Source organism: Triticum dicoccoides, chromosome 4B (assembly GCF_002162155.2).
Source record: "Triticum dicoccoides isolate Atlit2015 ecotype Zavitan chromosome 4B, WEW_v2.0, whole genome shotgun sequence".
Taxonomy (NCBI): Eukaryota; Viridiplantae; Streptophyta; class Magnoliopsida; order Poales; family Poaceae; genus Triticum; species Triticum dicoccoides.
The window spans coordinates 41,408,016-41,416,339 of record NC_041387.1 but is presented as its reverse complement, the minus strand read 5'-3'; positions in this window follow the sequence as shown (position 1 = coordinate 41,416,339).

Below are 8,324 nucleotides of genomic sequence, written 5' to 3'. Positions count from 1 at the left end.
GCTTCTCTGGCTGCCAAACGGATTGACTCCATCGGTGCTCGCGCCCAGCATGATGTTCCTTGGATCGTTCCCAAATTCTGGGTATTCGAAGTTCAACGCTTGCCACTGGCTCGCATCCTTAGGGTGACTCAGCATCTTGTCTTTTTTATCTATCTCCGGATCATTTGCGTCATCTTCTCGCTTCTTCTCCTCCCTATCCGCGTGCCAACGCAGGAGCTTTGCTACCTTAGGGTCCACGAAATACCGCTGCAGACGAGGAGTGATCGGAAAGTACCACACCACTTTTCGAGGAGCTTTCTTCCTCTTCTTGTATCGAGTGACACCGCACACCGGACATATGGTAGACTCCGCGTGCTCGTCCCGATAAATGATGCAATTGTTCATGCACACATGGTATTTCACGTGCAGTAAATCCAGAGGACACACGATTTTCTTCGCCTCCTCCAAACTGGTCGGGCACTTGTTCCCCTTGGGAAGACGTTCGTGCCAGAATGACATGTTCTCGTCGAAGCATGCGTCGGTCATTTTGTGTTTTACCTTCATCTCCAGAGCCATGAGCGTTACTTTCAGGCGGGTATCCTCGGGCCTGCATCCTTCATACAATGGAGTAACCGCGTCTAACTCAAGTTGATCCATCTTGGCTTTCTCTCGGGCGGCAGCTCTTGCATTATCCCTCTGCTTGAGAAGCAGCTCTTGAATATGAGGGTCCTGCACCCAGCCCATCGATGATCCAGCGTCGTCTGCTCCGCCGGCATCATCATCATGTCCTGCATCTTCTACATGATGACTGTGTACAGCATCACCGTCGTGATCATCTCATGGGGATTCTTCGTCTTCTCGCCCCCCCGAGCCGCGGTGGTTGTCTTGCTGCCCTTCCTCATTTCTTGCCCGGCCCCCATGGACGACTTCGTAGTCATCTTCATCACCTTGCCACCGATAGCCATCCATGAAACCACGCAAGAGCAGGTGGTCCCGCACCTGCCCAGAATCCGGGTCCGCAATAAGGCTATTCAGCTTGCATCTTCGACACGGACATCTTATCTCCATCTCGTTCTTTTGAAGCATCTCGGCCTTCGCGGACCTGAAAAACCTATTCACGATGCCTTCGGTCATCGTGCGGACCATGGTCGCCTGCGGGGTAGAGCAAAACGATATTTTAGAACCAAGAAAAAATTTGGCATGACTTTCCCTAAAAATAGGACCAAAAAGAATGCTTAATGCCAAAATTCTCGCCAAAACGGAAATGAATCTACATTCCGGCAAAATATTGGCAACTATCACATTTCAAATACCGGTACACCTCCAAACACAAACACATATGCAACACCACAAACATATGCAACACCACGAACATACATAGATCTAGCTAGGCCATAAAAAGTGCATGTGCACATTGTTGTAGGGAGAACAACATAAATATAGCTTCCCCCCTTACTTACCTAGCAAAACAAGGTAACTTAACCACTTAATTTGAATGAATCTATGGTGGAAATGAGGTGAAAAAGAGGAGGCACCCGAGACAAGGAGGAGGCGGTGGAGAGAATGAAGTGGGGAGAAAGTGAGTGTGGGAGGAGAGGCTGTCCAAAATATCTTGTTGCTGCCCACTTACTAATGGCGCACCAGCAACAAATGCGCCATTAGTAATCCAGGTTACTAATGGCGCACCCCCTGGTGGTGCGCCATTAGTACTTTTGCAAAAAAAGGAATAAAAACAATAATAAAAAAAATAACATTAGTGGCGCACCTTCTGGCTGGTGCGCCATTACTAGTTACAACTAGTAATGGCGCACCACCAGCGGATGCGCCATTAGTACGTTTGGACAGGCGCACTAGTTCAAAAAAAAATTGGTACTAATGGCGCACCGTGGGCAGGGTGCGCCATTAGTAGTTTCAACACTAATGGCGCATCAGAGGGTGGTGCGCCATTAGTATATACTAATGGCGCACCACATGTCTGGTGCGCCATTAGTGTCAATTCCATCTATAGCCCTTTTCCTAGTAGTGCCTAGTTCAATCTCGTTACCGGCAAGTCTCTTTACTCGTTACGTAATGCATCATTCTGTAACTATCTCATTAGCTACATTGCTTGCAAGGCTTATAGTGATGTGCATTACCGAGAGGGCCCAGAGATACCTCTCCGACAATCGGAGTGACAAAACCTAATCTCGGAATACGCCAACCCAACATGTACCTTTGGAGACACCTGTAGTACTCCTTTATAATCACCCAGTTACGTTGTGACGTTTGGTAGCACCCAAAGTGTTCCTCCAGTAAACGGGAGTTGCATAATCTCATAGTTACAGGAACATGTATAAGTCATGAAGAAAGCAATAGCAACATACTAAACGATCAAGTGCTAAGCTAACGGAATGGGTCAAGTCAATCACATCATTCTCCTAATGATGTGATCCCGTTAATCAAATGATAACTCTTTTGTCTATGGTTAGGAAACATAACCATCTTTGATAAACGAGCTAGTCAAGTAGAGGCATACTAGTGACACTATGTTTGTCTATGTATTCACACATGTATTATGTTTCCGGTTAATACAATTCTAGCATGAATAATAAATATTTATCATGATATAAGGAAATAAATAATAACTTTATTATTGCCTCTAGGGCATATTTCCTTCAGTCTCCCACTTGCACTAGAGTTAATAATCTAGTTCACATCGCTATGTGATTTAACACCAATATTCACATCTGCATGTGATTAATACCCATAGTTCACATCATCATGTGATCAACACCCAAAGGGTTTACTAGAGTCAATAATCTAGTTCACATCGCTATGTGATTAACACCCAAAAGAGTACTAAGGTATGATCATGTTTTGCTCGTGAGAGAAGCTTAGTCAACGGGTCTGTTCATATTCAGAGCCGTATGTATTTTGCAAATATTCTATGTCCACAATGCTCTGCACGGAGCTACTCTAGCTAATTGCTCCCACTTTCAATATGTATCCAGATTGAGACTTAGAGTCATCTGGATTGGTGTAAAAGCTTGCATCGTTGTAACTTTAACGACGGGCTCTTTTATCACCTCCATAATCGAGAAACATCTCATTAGTCCTCACTAAGGATATTTTTGACCCATGTCCAGTGATCTACTTATTAGATCAAAATCGTATTCCTTTGCCAAACACAGAGCAAGGTATACAATAGGTCTGGTTCACAGCATAGCATACTTTTATAGAACCTATGACTAAGGCATAGGGAATGACTTTTCATTCTCTTTCTATTTTCTGCAATGGTCGGGTCTTGAGTCTTACTCAACTTCACACCTTGTAACACAGGCAAGAACTCCTTCTTTGACTGTTCCATTTTGAAATATTTCAAAAATTTATTAAGGTATGTACTCATTGAAAAATCTTATCAAGCGTCTTGATCTATCTATATAGATCTTGATGCTCAATGTGTAAGCAGCTTCACCGAGGTCTTGCTTTGAAAAACTCTTATTCAAGTATCCTTTCATGCTATCCAGAATTTCCATATCATTTCCAATTAACAATATGTCATCCACATATAATATTAGAAATGCTACAGAGCTCCCACTCACTTTCTTGTAAATACAGGCTTCTTCAAAAGTCTGTATAAAACCATATGCTTTGATCAACTCATCAAAGCGTATATTCCAACTCCGAGATGCTTGCACCAGTCCATTGATGGATCGCTGGAGCTTGCACATTTTGTTAGTACCTTTAGGATTAACAAAACCTTCTGGTTGCATCATATACAATTCTTCTTTAATAAATCCATTAAAGAATGTAGTTTTGACATCCATTTGCCAGATTTCATAACATGTGGCAATTGCTAACATGATTTGGACAGACTTAAGCATCGCTATAGTTGAGAAAATCTCATTGTAGTCAACACCTTGAACTTGTCGAAAACCTTTTTGTGACAAGTCGAGCTTTGTAGATAGCAACACTACTATCAGTGTCTGTCTTCCTCTTGAAAATCCATTTATTTAACATGGCTTGCTTATCATTGAGCGAGTCAATCAAAGTCGATACTTTGTTCTCATACATGGATCATATCTCAGATTTTATGGCCTCAAGCCATTTCGCGGAATCTGGGCTCATCATCGCTTCCTCATAGTTCGTAGGTTCATCATGGTCAAGTAACATGACTTCCAGAATAGGATTACCGTACCACTCTGGTGCGGATCTTACTCTGGTAGACCTACGAGGTTCAGTAGAAACTTGATCTGAAGTTTCATGATCATTATCATTAGCTTCCTCACTAATTGGTGTAGTTGTCACAGGAACTGGTTCTCGTGATGAACTACTTTCCAATAAGGGAGTAGATACAGTTATCTCATCAAGTTCTACTTTCCTCCCACTCACTTCTTTCGAGAGAAACTCCTTCTCTAGAAAGGATCCATCTTAGCAACGAATCTTGCTTTCGGATATGTGATAGAAGGTGTACCCAATAGTTACCTTTGGGTATTCTATGAAGACGCACTTCTCCGATTTGGGTTCGAGCTTATCAAGTGAAAACTTTTTCACATAAGCATCGCAGCCCCAAACTTTAAGAAACGACAACTTTGGTTTCTCGCCAAACCACAGTTCATAAGGCGTCGTCTCAACGGATTTTGATGGTGCCCTATTTAAAGTGAATGCAGCTATCTCTAATGCATAACCCCAAAACGATAGTGGTAAACCGATAAGAGACATCATAGATCGCACCATATCCAATAAAGTGCGGTTACGACGTTCGTACACACCATAACGTTGTGGTGTTCCAGGTGGCATGAGTTTGTGAAACTATTCCACATTGTTTTAATTGAAGACCAAACTCGTAACTCAAATATTTGTCTCCGCGATCAAATTGCAGAAACTTTATTTTCTTGTTACGATCATTCTCCACTTCACTCTGAAATTCTTTGAACTTTTCAAATGTTTCAGACTTGTGCTTCATTAAGTAGATATACCCATATCTGCTCAAATCATCTTGTGAAGGTCAGAAAATAACGATACTTGCCACGAGCATCAACACTCATTGGATCGCATACATCGGTATGTATTATTTCCAATAAGTCAGTAGCTTGTTCCATTGTTCCGGAGAACGGAGTTTTAGTCATCTTGCCCAAAAGGCACGGTTCGCAAGCATCAAATGATTCATAACCAAGTGATTCCGAAAATCCATCTTTATGGAGTTTCTTCATGCGCTTTACACCGATATGACCCAAACGGCAGTGCCACAAATAAGTTGCACTATCATTATTAACTTTGCATCTTTTGGCATCAATATTATGAATATGTGTATCACTACAATCGAGATCCAACAAACTATTTTCATTGGGTGTATAACCATCGAAGGTCTTATTCATGTAAACAGAATAACAATTATTCTTTAACTTTAAATGAATAACCGTATTGCAATAAATATGATCAAATCATATTCATGCTCAACGCAAACGCCAAATAACATTTATTTAGGTTTAACACTAATCCTGAAAGTATAGGGAGTGTGCGATGATGATCATATCAATCTTGGAACTTCTTCCAACACTCATCGTCACTTCCCTTCAACTAGTCTCTGTTTATTCTGCAACTCCTGTTTCGAGTTACTAATCTTAGCAACCGAACAAGTATCAAATACTCAGGGGCTACTATAAACACTAGTAAGGCACACATCAATAACCTGTATATCAAATATACCCTTGTTCACTTTGCCATCCTTCTTATCCACCAAATATTCAGGGCATTTCCTGCTTCTAGTGACCATTTCCTTTGCAGTATAATCACTCAGTTTCAGGCTTTGGTCCAGCTTTGGGCTTCTTCGCGGGAGTGACAACTTGCTTGCCATTCTGCTTGAAGTTTCCCTTTCTTTCCCTTTGCCCTTGTCTTGAAACTAGTGGTCTTGTCAATCATCAACACTTGATGTTTTTCTTGATTTCTACCTTCGTCGATTTCAGCATCACGAAGAGCTTGGGAATCACTTTCGTCATCCCTTGCATATTATAGTTCATCACGAAGTTCTACTAACTTGGTGATGGTGACTAGAGAATTCTGTCAATCACTATTTTATCTGGAAGATTAACTCCCACTTGATTCAAGCGATTGAAGTACCCAGACAATCTGAGCACATGCTCACTAGTTGAGCGATTCTCCTCCATCTTTTAGCTATAGAATTTGCTGGAGACTTCATATCTCTCAACTCGGGAATTTGCTGGAAATATTAACTTCAATTCCTGGAACATCTTATATGGTCCATGACATTCAAAACGTCTTTGAAGTCCCGATTCTAAGCCGTTTAAGCATGGTGCACTAAACTATCAAGTAGTTATCATATTGAGCTAGCCAAACGTTCATAACGTCTGCATCTGCTCCTGCAATAGGTCTGTCACCTAGCGGTGCATCAAGGACATAATTCTTCTGTGCAGCAATGAGGATAAACCTACGATCACGGATCCAATCCGCATCATTGCTACTAACATTTTTCAACACAATTTTCTCTAGGAACATATCAAAATAAACATATGAAAGCAAGAACGCAAGCTATTGATCTACAACATGATTTGCAAAATACTACCAGGACTAAGTTCATGATAAATTTAAGTTCATTTAATCATATTACTTAAGAACTCCCACTTAGACAGACATCTCTCTAGTCATCTAAGTGATCACGTGATCCAAATCAACTAAACCATAACCGATCATCACGTGAGATGGAGTAGTTTTCAATGGTGAACATCATTATGTTGATCATATCTACTATATGATTCACGCTCGACCTTTCGGTCTCCGTGTTCCGAGGCCATATCTACATATGCTAGGCTCGTCAAGTTTAACCTGAGTATTCCGCGTGTGCAAAACTAGCTTGCACCCGTTGTAGATGGACGTAGAGCTTATCACACCCGATCATCACGTGGTGTCTGGGCACGACGAACTTTGGCAACGGTGCATACTCAGGGAGAACACTTCTTGATAATTAGTGAGAGATCATCTTAAAATGCTACCGTCAATCAAAGCAAGATAAGATGCATAAAGGATAAACATCACAAGAAATCAATATAAGTGATATGATATGGCCATCATCATCTTGTGGTTGTGATCTCCATCTTCGAAGCACCATCATGATCACCATCGTCATCGGCGCGACACCTTGATCTCCATCGTAGCATCATTGTCGTTACGCCATCTATTGCTTCTACGACTATCGCTACCACTTAGTGATAAAGTAAAGCAATTACAGGGCGTTTGTATTTCATACAATAAAGCGACAACCATATGGCTCCTGCCAGTTGCCGATAACTTCGGTTACAAAACATGATCATCTCATACAATAAAATATAGCATCACGTCTTGACCATATCACATCATAACATGCCCTGCAAAAACAAGTTAGACGTCCTCTACTTTGTTGTTGCAAATTTTACATGGCTGCTATGGGCTGAGCAAGAACCGTTCTTACCTACGCATCAAAACCACAGCGATAGTTCGTCAAGTTAGTGTTGTTTTAACCTTCGCAAGGACCGGGCGTAGCCACACTAGGTTCAACTAAAGTGAGAGAGACAGACACCCGCCAGCCACCGTTAAGCACGAGTGCTCGTAACGGTGAAACCAGTCTCGCATAAGCGTACGCGTAATGTCGGTCCGGGCCGCTTCATCTCACAATGCCGCTGAACCAAAGTATGACATGCTGGTAAGCAGTATGACTTATATCGCCCACAACTCACTTGTGTTCTACTCGTGCATATGACATCTACGCATAAAACCTGGCTCGGATGCCACTGTTGGAGAACGTAGTAATTTCAAAAAAAAATCCTACGCACACGCAAGATCATGGTGATGGCATAGCAACGAGAGGGGAGAGTGTGTCCACGTACCCTCGTAGAGCGAAAGCGGAAGCGTTAGCACAACGCGGTTGATGTAGTCGTACGTCTTCACGATCCGACCGATCCAAGCACCGAACGTACGACACCTCCGAGTTCAGCACACGTTCAGCTCGATGACGATCCCCGGGCTCCGATCCAGCAAAGCTTCGGGGATGAGTTCCGTCAGCACGACGGCGTGGTGACAATGATGATGTTCTACCGGCGCAGGGCTTCGCCTAAACTCCGTGACGATATGACCGAGGTGGAATATGGTGGAAGGGGGCACCGCACACGGCTAAGGAACGATCCGTAGATCAACTTGTGTGTTCATGGGGTGCCCCTTGCCTCAGTATATAAAGGATGGAGGAGGAGGAGGCCGGCCAAGGCAATAGGTGTGGCCAGGATGTGGAGTCCTACTAGGACTCCAAGTCCTAGTAGGAGTCCATCAAGAGGGGAGGAAGGGAGAAGGAAGTGGAGGAGAAGGAAAGGTGGCCGGCC